The sequence below is a fragment of the Cynocephalus volans genome, chromosome X (genome assembly GCF_027409185.1).
Source record: "Cynocephalus volans isolate mCynVol1 chromosome X, mCynVol1.pri, whole genome shotgun sequence".
Taxonomy (NCBI): Eukaryota; Metazoa; Chordata; class Mammalia; order Dermoptera; family Cynocephalidae; genus Cynocephalus; species Cynocephalus volans.
In genome coordinates, this window is record NC_084478.1 from 23,693,192 (window position 1) to 23,707,338 (window position 14,147).

Below are 14,147 nucleotides of genomic sequence, written 5' to 3' on the forward strand. Positions count from 1 at the left end.
TCTAACCTTTTTTTACTTCAGGGAAAGTTAATCACTGCTGCTTGGAAATAAAAATTAACTCAGACAAACTGAGTGAGTATAATTTTGCCAACATTATGGAGCAGTTTTCAAAAAGTTCATGGGAAGATTCACATTATCTTTTAATTTATTTTTCCATGTATTTTTTGCAGTATCCTCATATTCTTAAACTAGAGGTGTAAAGGACAGTTTCTTAAACACTACACATGAGTACCTCTTTTTGGGTCTCATTCTGTGAATGAATACCAGTAAGTCATAGTGGGTCCCATACAGTCAAAGCAAGACTGTACTGAGTCTTCTGATATTCCTTCCTAGATGTTCACATATTTATACTGCTTCTTAGGCATTATACCAAAGGTTTTCCATGATCTTGGCACACAATGCTTGTATTGCTAAGCTAAAATTCTTGCAGCCGTACACAGAGGTAGGATGTTTGGTCTTTAGTCATCCATTTGTTGCCGGTTGGAGTTTACCCAAAAGTGTTTAGCCCTGCCCATACCTACCTACTTTGCCAGCCTTTATAAAGAGGTGGAGGGGTCCTCAGGCCATGTACCACTTTGGTTAGATGCTCTCATTTTTATAACAGAACCTTAAACTACCTTCCTCCTGGTTGACATACAAAGCATATCAATTAATCAACATCTCAAAATTTCTGCCCTTGTTTTGGCCAGTGACAATGACTTTGAACTCTCTCCCATGTGATAATTATCAACAGCCCTATAATGAGAAATGCTGTTTCTGGAGGACTGTAAAATCTCTCTCCATTCCTACAACTCAGGGATGCCAGCTAGGTTGTTGTATGCTCACCTGTCCTTTACGCACGACAGACAGTGTTAATTAATCACAGAACTTTTCCTTTCTGAGCCTGGACTCAGCCACAAAACTTCACAACACAGTTTATTTCAGGCAGCTACTATGAATGGACCAGAGTTGACGTGCGAGTTGAAACCTATTTGTCATCCTGGGGAAAGACGATCATTGAGGGCCTGTGTGCTCAAGTGGACAGAAAAGTTTTAATGGTTTATAGAATTGATTTAATGCACTCTGATTGTGCCAACAGTTTCCATTGAGGGGATCTGCATGTAACTCCTTATGACACTTAAGTCTCCACTCAGCTCACTACATCATCTTCATGAGGAAACAGACTTTCCCTCAGGACTAAAATTCAAGAAAAACTGTGCTTCTATCAAAACAAAACAAAAACCTGGGTGACTTTTATCTTATGAATACTGGAAACCTTAAAATAGTCACTATTTATCTTTTCTATGGCAATTCAAAAACTTAGAGTCAAATTTCTGGCCTGCCCTTGACGACTGCTCCGGATCCAGTGGAATGCATGCATAAGTGTTAATTTTATTGGTTGCATTACTCTCCTTCCGTTCAGCTCCTCTTTCCTTGGTTTCTTTAACTCTTTTATCTAGTACTGTCTATATTTTAGTAAGGTGCCTCAATCATTTGTGGAAGAAGGTGAGGTAGAATCACTCAATTTTTATACAGGTTGCAATCAACTCAGTAATTTTTATAGAGGTTGCATTTTAACCAATCTCTGTGAGATTGTCATTTTTCAGAGAAAAAAATGACCGACAGTTGAAACATTTTGCAGATGAAGCAGGGTTCCCAGGGTCAGGGTGTTCTACTGAAACTTGTTCTTTTCTCTGTGTTCATCCTAGCACAACATTTTGAATATTCTCACTGTCTTCGAGCCAGAAATGGAGGATGGGAAAAGAAGAAAAAGTAACTAAAACGTGATCATAAAATCGTTATCATTGGCATAAGTAGCAAATCCTATTGCTATAAAGGGGGAGATTATGTCTTTCTATACATGTGAAAAGGGTAAATATTCGATAAATATTTATTGAGAATTTATTGTGTAGAGAAGTGTACTAAGTACTATAAAAGTGGCTTCCTGTGTTTGCCACTCAAAAATATTTTTACTAATGGAATCAAGAAGACCAAGTCTTTTTCCACCTATTGACCCCTTGCCACATCTTCCCTAACTTTCTCATCATTTCTTGTCAAAACCCAAGTTAGGACAACTTCTTAAGCTCCTTGAAGCTTGTCTTATTTGTCAGGGACGCATGTACTCGATAAATGTGACTTGAATGAATGAGTCAGAGATTTACACACAGGGGAAGAAAGATGGTTATAACCGCTTCACGTTTTTCTTGTGAAGAAAACGCAGAGTTGTAAATGGCAGGAGCAAAAATAGCAGCAGAGTGATCTCAGAGCACGGGGCTGCAACCAGAGTTTCAGTCTAAGTGGGGCGATGTCTCCACAGGCCCTAGACAGCAAGAGGGCACTAGGTGCATAGCAAAGGTCATGGAGAGGAGACGTCAGGAAGTAGAGGAATTCTGCATACTCCACTCATCTGCCTAGCATTTAAGATCGGCCTGTAGGGCTAGAAGAAACACGCTTTCACAGTTCTGGTTTACAGGATATGAAAACTGGCTGGAAGGAACACGGGTTCACAGATCCAGTTTGGAGGACGTGAAAACTGGCTCGAAGAAACTCGAGTAAATTGGGCATGAAAACTAGCGGGAAAGGACACGTCCAGTGTTGCTTCTCTACTGAGTCACCTGTTCCTAACACATCAAGTCGTGGTGTTTGGAGAGAATCTGAAAAAAGTCATTTCTTAGACGAGGACCGTAGGCCTGCAGTCCGATTTCACCCCACAAACGCCACTAGCGGTGGGCAGGGAAAAGGAGGGGGGTTGGTCGGGCGAGGGGCGGGGGCGGGGCCAGAGTGGAGCGCAGAGGCGTGGCCTAGGGTGGAGGGGCTAGTTCACGCGAAGCGCAAGGCGCGGCTTCGGCGGGAGGGGTGTGGCCAGGGCGGAGAGCGGAGGCCCGCACGGTCTGGTGGGGCGTGGTCAGGGCGGTACGTATCAACGTAGCGGGGCGCTGGTCTGTCAGGTGGGGGCGTGGCCCGAACGTGTGGGGTGGTGTGGGGCGGGGCGGGGCGTGGCTATAATGGCTGGGCGCGCTGGCAGCGGGTGTCGGGAGGCTCGCGAGCCGCGAGGTTCTTGACCTGGGGCATCGCTGAGGTAAGGATGGGCGGCCGAATGGAGTGGGGGCGACAGCGCGGGCGGGCCGACCCATAGCGATCCGTGACCCTCCCCACGACCCCCAACCCCGCCGCTCCAGGTCCCAGAGCCCGGACAGCTGTTGGTCTTGCGAGTATTTCGTGGGTCCCGTCGGGGCGCCCCGGGGGACTTGGGGGGTGGTGCTGTAATGAGGCATCTCCCTTCCTCACCTCAGTCCTCTTCCTCCACTATGGGGGTCACCAGACTGCTTCATCTTCTTTACGGTTCGTAGCACTATGATGGAAGAACAGCTGTCCCAGAGAATTTGTGGGAGCGAGAGGGCAGTTCCTTGGGAGGGGGTGTTGTTAGGGTTGGTTGAATCTAAATAACTCAAGAAAGTCCAGCCTGCTGTGAAATAGCTGCAGAATGGGTAAGGGTTGCAAATCTGAGGTTGCAGTTTGCAGTTCCAAAAACCGAGGCGCAGTAAGCTGGTACTCACTCGGGTTTGCACTGTGTTTCTGACCACCCTCCTCACCCTCTCACTATGCCAGTGGCTATGGACAGACTCACAGCCAACCCCAGGGCAGGGGATCAGAATCACAACTGTGCCATGTAGACAAATCTGAGTTTTCTTCACTGCACAATTCCTTCTGGCCTTTTTGTTTTGTGCTCCGCCCCAGAGCTGGAGGAGAGCAACCTCCAAACATTTTTGGTGGCTGAGATTCTTTGAGGCATTGGTCAAATGCTTCTGCGCTCAGGCCGGTGGCAACTCGTTAATATTAATGTCAGTGCCCTCTTCTCCCTACTATTTTCGCTGGGAAAGTTTGAGAAATAGGGGGAGTTAATGTGTACACCTTAGTTTCGATAGAACTTGTTCAGTCTCAGCTACTGAAAACCACATTGCTTTCTGCTTCCCTTCTTCCATTGCTGATAATCTGGCCATTTCCAGTCTGCTGTTTGAAAGCCTTTCTGGAGTATGAAGAGGAGTAGCCCTGTTTCTCTGGTGAGGGAAGCTGCCCCAGACTCTACCTTTGAGCCATTCCTGCACATCCCTGAGTGACCACTGTTCTCAGATATGTTGGAGATATTTCAGCTTTCTAGGGCTTTCTTCCATTACTCAGATATTTTTAAGTCAGTACCTGGGTTGGAATTCACTGAAAGGCCAAAAGCAGCAAGGGTACCATTCTCTGTGCCTGTGCAGACCTGCCCTCTTCTCCCTGGAGCCAGGCAAAAGGCTTCCACTGTTGTTAGGATGCAATAAAGGTTGAGTGAATTGTGAGTGAATCAGTGAATATGAAGGTTTTGAAAATCTGATGGAAAGGAGGAAATGCATATCATCTGATTGGCCACACTGGGAAGTTAGTTGCAGGACACAGAGCCATTACTAGACACGTATTTTGAAACCTCTGGCAATCCCAGATTGGGATCATGCTCTCAGAGAGAAGTGGGTGAAAGGAAAAAACTAAGCTTTCTCAGTCAAGATATGGCAACATAACCTCTAACTTAGATTTCAAGGAATTCCAAAAGGCTTCCTTTTTTTTTTTTTTTTTAATTTTTATTGAATCATAACCGATTATACATATTTTGGGGGTTCAACGTTGACATGTTGATCGAATCAATACTACTAGCATATATATTGTTACAAATCATACTTACTCTTTATGTCCCTTGTCCAATCTTTCCCTATCCTCCTCTCCCTCCCCCCTCCCACTTCTGATAACCCTAGATTTCTTCTCTCCTTCTGAAAGAGTAATGGTTACTCTGTTGATTTGTTGCCTAGATGATCTGTCCAGTGCTGAGAGGTGTGTTCATGTTCCCCAATATTACCATAGAGCAGATGCTTCTGTCACTCTGGAAGGGGCTTTGTGGAGAGAGGTATCCTCTTGGTCTCTGCTGGTGACTTTCTTGTGTCAATGCACTCCAGTGGCTGGTGGACTGTCTGCATGGTGGTTGTGGCATCTAGCTGCTTTCGCTGAGCCGTAATTATTGTGGTGGCTGTGGTGGGCCACCCACATGGAGATGATGTTTTTGGCATGCTCCTTGGTGCTGGTGGTGTGCCTGGTTGTGGGGGGGGGGGGGGGGTCCAGTGCCCAGATCCGTACCTCAGGTACCCGAGTGGGCCCCAAGGCACTGGCAGTATGCCTGGCCGGAACTAACTTTTTGTCCTTTGCTTACTTCTAAAATGGGGAAACTTCCTGTAGGGACCAGTACTTGAGCTATGTGGTTGAGCTAAATTGCTGCTTTGCTGCTGATTCCCTAGGGAAGGCTTTTTGTGCAGCTCAGGTTTTTACAGTTGACCTTATAGGTACTTCCAGCTCTCCAGAGACCTGGTGCACCTGGGTTGTGTAGAAACTCTGATCTGGGCCTGAGTCTTTTCATCAAACTGCACCCCATGCAATTCTATATTCGTGACCAGTCTCCTCTGAGTGGTCCTTCGCTAACTGGGGTGCTGGTCAGCTGTCCTTGTTGTGCCCCAGTGTTTTCCTGGTGGGCCTGTCTCCCCCACCCCCCATGCTCCAAACACTTCCCATGGGATGGGCCATACACTGGTCCCTTGCAATGACTCACTGGACTATGACTGGCTCCTTTTTTTCAGTTGTTGTCACTCCTTGCTTCTATGTGGGCCCACAGGAACCCTATTAGTGGTCTTACTGTCCTGAGGGCCACCAAGGCCCTCTTCTCCCCTGCTGCCTCCAAGCAACTTCATCCAAAGCGCACAGCTGTGGCTTTTGCCAGCTCCTGCTCCGTGCACTCAGCAGCTCCAGAATTAAAGTGGCCACAGCACAAAATGGTAGGAGTGGTTTTTTCTTTCTCTCATCGTGGCTTCTCCTGCCTACACGCACTCCGTAGGTCTCTCCTCCTCTTCCCCTGAGCTCTAGCAGCCCCAGCTTGGCTGTTGTTGCTTTTTCATAGTTGTAAATTGGTTGATTTGTGGGAGAGAGTGAGTCTGGGGACTGTCTATTCTGCCATCTTGACCAGAAGCCAAGTCTTGCTTCCTTTTGAAATCAGGAGGTGAGAAGATGAAGGATAAATCTGATGGGAATCAAATAATTTTTTTCAATGTAATTGTAACTTTTAGTCTGAGTACTTTTTTTTTTTTTTTGCTGTTTTGCATAAGTATAAATGGCTTAATCAGGCAGAGTTCAAACTACTTGTCATTTAATAAATATATGGTTTATGAGTGATTCTTTGAGGGCTTTCAGAATCTTTTTTTCTCACACATTTCTAAGTCTGCAAAACAGCAGATAAGGGATATGTTAGTAAAATCCAAGGATATACATAAATAATCAGTGATAGTAAAGGCACATAGCACAGAAAGCTTAGCTTCCCTGTGGCGCATCAAGCCCATAGACCCATCTTTATGGCCAAATTTAATTATGGACAGATTTTTCGTGGAATACAGTTATGTGCTGTGTTTGATGATTAAACATTATTTGAGATTTTACAAGCTTGGATTTTGAGTTCAGTGAGTAAGTTTAAATAACCAACTCAATAAACTTTTACTTTTCATTTAACAGAGGGGATCGGCCTTAGGACTGAGCGTTGTATTGTTACAGATATTGTAGCTTAGCATTAGCTGAGTTTCTATTTATTTGAATTTTCCTGGATCCCTCCTTCCATGCTGATTCTTCCCTGATTGCCTTTGACTATTCCTTCTCAGTCTCTCGGCATCCTTAATCACTTCTTTTTGTCAGTCTCCCTTGATATACCTGTAACTCCTAGGGGGGGGGGCAGACAGGGGATTTTTCTTCTGGATCTAGCTTGTGACTGCTCCTGAGCACCAGAGCTGCTTTGCCAACTCTCTTCTAGACCTTTCCTCTCGGCTTTCCCATTGGCACCTCAAATCCAATATGATTAGTGATGAGACCATTATCTTTCCCTCCCCTGTTTCTCATGCCAGGTTCTATTTCTATGTTCAGGGATTCATCCTCCCCCTACCACCAGCATCATGCCAGCTGCAAAATCACAAGGCTTCTACTTCTTCCCTTTTCTCTCCTCCAGTTGAGTGCCAAACTGTACTTCTTTTTTTTTTTTAATCAAAATGGCTATCTCTTGAATACAGCAGACCTTGTCCATTTCTATGGCCATGCGCAGTTCGGTGCTTCATATTCTCCGACTTGGATTATTGTACTTTCATTTCAAACTTTTCATGCCCAAACCTGAGCTACTGATTTCCCACCCCAAACCTCTTCTACCCACTGTCTTCCATATTTCAGTTTGTGGTAACTCCATCCTTCCAGTTGCTTAGGCCAAGAATCTTCCAGTAATCCTCAACTCCTTTCTTTCACATCTTACTCACTGTATCTTCAAGATATATCCAATATCCAACCACTTCTTACCACCTCTACTGTGACATGCTTAGTTCAAGTCCCTGGATTATCCTAAATGGTCCTCCTGCTTTTTCCCTGCCCACCCACCAACTGCCCAAGGCAATTTTCAATAGGACACACTGAGTGACCTTTTAAAAATGTAAATTAGATTGTTACTCCTCTGCTCAAAAACCTCCCTTGTCTGTTCATTTCACTTAGAGCAATGGTTCTCAATCTAGGGTAACCCCTCCCCCGCCCATGGGATATCTGGCAATGCCTGGAGACACTTTTTGTTGTCACAACTCTGGTATAGGGTGCTACTGGCATCTAGCAGATGCCAGCCAGTAGGGATGCTGCTAAACACCCTGTGATGCACAGGACAGCCCCCTACAACCAAGAATCATCTGGTCAAAAATGTCAATAGTGCCTGGGTTGAGAGACCCCAACTTAGAGAAAGAACTCTTAGGATGGCCTAGAAGTCTACTGGGTCTGGCGTCCATTATCCCCAGACCTCATCTCCTACTGCCTTCCTCCTGGTTCACTCCACTCCTGCCGTATTGGCCTCCTTTATGTTTCTTGAATGTGCCAGACATGCTTCCACTTCAGGATCTTTGCACAGGCATTTCCCCTGCCTGGAGTGCCCTTCCTCTAGATACCCATATAACTAATTCCCTACCTCCTTCAATCCTTTGCTCAAACTTCACCTTCTCAATGAGGTTTCTCCTGAGTGATTCATTTAAAAATACAACACTTCCTCCCTGGTGGCACTCCAAATTCTCCTTCCCCTGCTCTGCTTTTCACTGAACATATTCTAACTGTCTGTACAACTGATGGACTTATTACATTTGTTGTTTGTTATCTGCATCCCTCTACTGGGATGTAAGCTCCGCAAGGGTAGGGACTTTTTTTTGTCCCCAAGGAGCCTAAAACAGTATCTGGCATTTAATAGCTGTTCAGTTGATATCTTGATGAAAGTAAGAGTGAGAGAGTGAAGGACTGAATGAAAGATAGCTGAAGGGATCACCCCCTCCCTGACTTGGCCAGCTGCACTCTTCGCCCACTCCCTGCCATCCTGTGCTCGCTGTTGGTGTCATCAGAAGCCATCAGTGCTTCCGCTGGTACACATGGAATAACACCTGCAAGGCCTCGCATCTATGGGAAATTCATATTTCCCAAATCAATCTCAAATCCCCACCCAGCCCCACCTTCCACTGTACCCCCTGGGCATCTGTCTGGCCGGTGTGTGACAAATATAAATAGCAGACTTGGAATGATGGGGTGCTCAGATACACTCTAGGCTTTGTTCCAAAAACCGGGTTTGGGAGGATTATTTTGTTTTGGGGAGGTTGTTTTGTTTTTGTCTAAAGGACACAAAATGAGGTCTGCAGAGTCAGTGTCCCCTGCAGTAAGATCAGCTGCATCCTGGGGAACAGGCAGAGGTTCAGACTTCTGGACCACTACCAGCCAGTCTGCCACTGGGTGGTGGGCTTTGTGGAGGAGAATACTAAGAGGGTGAGAGTAACTTCAGGCCCACTGGAGCCCTCCTGCCCCCTATCCCTAGAGAGCCGGTCTTGCAGTGTGCAGGAGACACTTCCTGTGGGCCAAGTGTCATTGGTTGCCAGCCTCGGCATTGTGCACAGACAGCATGACTGCAGAGTTTAGGGCAGTTTCCAAGGCATGACCACAATCCTGGCAGTCAGCCTCAGCCTGCTCCACCAGCTCAGCCTCTCCTGAGTGCTTTCCTGCAGCTCTTTGTGAAGCAAAGCCAAGGGTCATTTCCCCAGACTTCTCTGGGTGCCATGCTAGCAGGCCTCAGACCCTCCACGCAGCCTTTCATGCAGGGCCCTGAGCCCTGGCCACGTGTGTGTCCACTCATCTGTTTGCTGGCAGACATGCCCTTGGCCTTGTCTTATCACAGCCTTCCCTTTGAAGGTGAAGCTGGCACGTCCTTTCTGTTGAGTGTATGTTGTCCTTGGCATCATCTTCCTGGAAATTACTAAGTCTCTCTTCCCAACTAGATTGCAAGGAAGCAAGGAGAGCTTTTCCACGTTTGCCCACATATCCCTGATACTGGAATTGTTTACTGAATAAACCTAAGGTTCTGCATATTTCAACCCCAACTGTCGTCTCTGGCCTTGGCGTCCAATCACTGCTCCCACCATGTCCTCATCATTCTTGAAGTTTCCCCTGTCCATCCCTCTGCCCCTTCCTGAAACTTAGAGCCTCTGCCCCTGTGTTCTCATTGCACTAAATCAAGGCTGTCATTGCATCTGGCTTGGATTAAGAAATATCTGTTTGAGTATGCTAGTAAGTAAAGTAAGCCAGCCACAGAAGGACAAACATCATAGGATTCCACTTATGTGAGTTAACTAGAACAGGCAAATACACAGAGACATAAAGTAGAATAGACGTTACCAGGAGATGGGGGATGGAGGAGGAGTTATTGTTTAATGAGTACAGAGTTTATGTTGGGGATGATGAAAAAGTTTTGGGTATAGATGGTGGTGATGGTTACACAACATTGTGAATGTATTTAATGCCACTGAATTGTACATTCACAATTGGTTAAAATGATAAATATTATATATATTTTACCATAACTTTAAAAAAGGTAACCAAAAAGAGAGAGAAGTTATTTGTTTATTTATTTATTTTTTTTTGTCTTTTTCGTGACCGGCACTCAGCCAGTGAGTGCACCGGCCATTCCTATATAGGATCCGAACCCGCGGCGGGAGCGTCGCCGCGCTCCCAGCGCCGCACTCTCCCGAGTGCGCCACGGGCTCGGCCCTAGAAGTTATTTGTTTAAATAGTTTTTCCTTGTAGATTACAAGCTTGTGGGAAGGGGGAAAGAGCATGACTTTTTCATCTTTACACAAGCACAGTGCTTGACATGAGAGAATCCCTCACTGTTGCTCCAATTCAGGAATGGAAGTCAATGGAAAGGAAGCATTAAGGCAAGGCTTCCCCATATCTTTTAGCAGTTTTTGAAATTTTTTAGTGTCAAATCAATTTTATCTGAAGGAATCCTGATTAGTTCCAATTGTTTGATGGTAATGGCTTAAAAAGAAAAAATATTAAGTCATCCAAAACTGCCTTCTGTTTTCTTAGTTTTTGCATTTATATCATGGGTAGCATTTTAGCCAACTTAATTGTAGTACTAATAACTTGCACGTATGTATCACTCACTAGCATTTTCAGAGAGTTTTCTCATAGCTTGTACCATTTGAAGTCACAGAGTCAACTTCTTGTGTGGTGTTATTGAACAACTATTTTTCCTGCTCCTCTGGTACTAGACTCTTGCTAAGTTTTAAGGGTGTACATTAAGCCTTAATCTTTTTTTTTTTTTTTTTTTTACTAAAATGTATGCTTTATTAGCTTATCACTAAATATTTCCATCTCACACTTTTTGTTTCAGTTTCACAAATTATTAAAAAAGGGAAGATTTACTATGAATTGAGCATTGCACATGAAAGTTAAAATAGCAATAAAGCTTATGGGAACCTTGAACACTATACTTTGTTGTTTTCATAGCTGGACATGTTTTCTTCAGTCACAACTTGGTTCCATTACATAAGCCAAACTTTGTGGGTTTTTTATTTTATTATTTCATTTTAATTTATCAATATACAATGTAGTTGATTTTCGTGTCCCTTTACCAATTCCTCCTTTTCCTCCCTTCCTCTCCCCGCTCCCTCTCCCCCCTCCCCCCCATCAACATCATATCTGTTCACTTGACTTAACAAGTTCAAGGAATTGTGATTGTTGTGTCTTCTTTTATTAAGGCTTAATCTTAAGCATTTCAGTTCATCTAATCCTTTTACTCTGCTGAGCTGCAATTATAACTTTTTTGTTCGGTTGGTTGATTGTTTTGTTTTGGCAGCTGGCCAGTTAAGGGGATCCAAACCCTTGACCTTAGTGTTATCATCACCACGCTCTAGCCAAGTGAGCTAACCGATCAGCCCTGCAATTATAAATTATGCAGTTTCATGCTGAACATGGTCTTTCAAGTTAGGAAGAATATAAAGTTCCTAATCTGAGCTCTTATCCAAGAAGAGGGTGAAGATATCAAGAGAGAAGTAAAGTGGTTACATGAAAGGTTACGTTGATACTGATAAAGTCTATTGGGTTACTAGGCTTTTTTGCTATCTTTTTAATTTTGAAAAATTTATTGTTTTCATATTCTGTAATAAACTATCACCAGGGGCTGTTTCATACAGATCATTTTTATGGAAAAGAAACTATAAAATAGGAGGTTATTTCCCTATAAAAATACAATTATGAATGAGTTGATATGATGTCTGGGATTTGCTTCAAAATAACCTGGAAAGTGGAAGGGGGGGTGTAAATAAAACATGATTTACCTTGAACACATAATTATTGAAATGGAGTATTGGATTCATGGGTGGATTTATTATAGTATTCTCACTATATTTGTATGAATTTGAAGTTTTCCGTAATACAAAATAAAGGGGAAAAAAAGCAGAATTAGCTTCTGAATTGAGGTGGCAATGGTCTAATATTCTGTAAACCTGCTCAGTTAATTCAGTTAAGGAGGGTATTTGAAAACAAGGTGCTATTATTTGGCTCAAGGCACTATCAAGATAATCCCTTGGAAGTTTATTACCGGTCTGTGTTTGAAATCCTGAGTCAAACTTTTGCATATCTTAAATAAGGTACATTTTGACGTACACGCTCCCTTCAAAAATATATACACACAAATATACACATAAAAGTATAAAGAAAACTGATTTTAACTTTGGTTTGAGAATGTAAAACACCTCTTGGGCAGTGCAGACATACATTAGATGTCCCTGGCCTAAAGACCCCAGGTAGGGAGTTAGGCCTGCAGGTGAGGAGCCGCTGTAGGATTCACAAACTTCCTACTGGTCCCCTTTTACGCGATGGCCCTCTGAGTTCAGTGGATACATTCCCAAACTCATGCACATACAAAGCACATGGCACCAGGGCTAAAGACTGGTACAGATGTAACACTCTGGCCATTGAACATGGGAAAATGGGCAAGGTGAATCTTGAACTCTCTCTCTACCTCTTACATGTTCACAAAGTTTCAGATGATGCTTTCCAAGGTATTCACTATGGTGTTCTGGAATTACAGTTACATTAACTTTGAACACTTCTCCAGGCAGATGGCTTGTTGATAGCCAGTTAAAGAGTTCTGCCTGGACCCCTCAATTGTTCCTTGTGGGTAGTGATAGGAAGTAACTCTGCTTCCCGCTTTCATTGGACACAGTTAGTCAGATGTGATTTTCTCTCTTTTCACTTAGGTGTAGCCTTCTTCCCTGTAGCTCAGGTGCAGCAGGGTCAAGGAGAGCAGTACAGAGAGAAGAGCTAATTCACAGCCAGCTAGTAGCAGGGACATGCGTGAAAAGAGACGGGTGAAATCACAATGTTGGCCTCCTTGCTTAGCATCGCTGGGGATCATGTGAGTTTTGTATCTTACACTCTTCTTGAAAAGATGATATGAAGAAATAAAGTTCAGGTCTGTGAGTGAAATGTGTCTTTAGTGCCCCTCAGTTTCTCTTTTTGTGCCTTTGTCCCCAAGTCAAGGCCACACTGCTGAGAGCCCTCCTTTTGACAGGGGATGGCAGAATCTCAGGAGGCAGACAAACTGCTGTGACCTGCTTTGCTGTGTGTTTCCATGTTCACCTTTTTTTATGAAATACAAACATGATTGAGGTAAACTTTGCATAACATAAAATTAAGCTATTTTAAGGGTATAATTCAGTGGCATTTAGAACATTCAAAATGTTATACAACCACCACTTGTGTCTAGTTCCAAAACATTTTCATCACCCCAAAAAGAAACCCCATACCTTCTAAGCAGTCACTCCCCATCTCCCCTTCCCTTGACCCCTAGCAACCACCAGCCAGCTTTCTGTCTATAGATTTCCCTGTCCTGAGTATTTCATGTGAATGGAATCTACGTTACCGTTGTGTGTGGCTTTTTTCACTTAGCACCATGTTTTCAAGGTTCATCCGCCTTCTTACCAAGTACCAGGACTTCATTCCTTTTCATGATCTTGTTCACCTTTGCATCACAGCACCCGACGCAGTGCCTGCAGCAGAGGAAATGCAGTAGATGTTGGGATGGAAATTCTAACTGACAGAGTTCCCATCCCTGTGAGGCTAGGTCAGGTTCATGTTCGGCTACGTCCCTCTTATAGATCAGGCAGGACTTTGGGGGTCCTTCAGATCTTACAGGTAGGGATATGAGACTCTCCTTCTAAAGGACAAGCATTTAAAAGTTTTGAAAGTATAAACGGTCCTGCAATTGGGGGGTGCTGGCATTTGAGAAAGCGAGGGCCCCTCAGTACTGTCATGTCATGCTGGCCATCATGTCACGGTTCTCAGTTCTTGACGTTAAAATCTCTGTCACCAAGGAAGCCTCCTCAGGTCTTTCAGCTAGTACCTCGAACACCTGTGGGGAACCAGGTCTTGAGAGATGCAGCTGTGATGGAGACAGACACAGTCCCCACAACCATGGGGCTTAGTTGCTGGGGAGGATGGAGTTGTAAAGGACATTCCTGGTCAGGTGCTTCCTCCAGCTGCCACAAGTGCTGGGCCAAGAAGAGGGTGCTGGGCCAACCTGGTGAGCAGGTGCTCAGGGAGCCTTCGAGGGATCATGCTGCAGTTAGTCGCCTGAAGGGTGGGCGGGAGTGACCCAGGCCAAGATGGAGGACGGGTGGTCCAGGAAAGCAAGAGCATCAGCACAGGCTGGAGGAGGGCAGGACATGGAGAAGCGAAGTCCACGGGGCCAGGGGCAGGCAGTGGATGTGAGG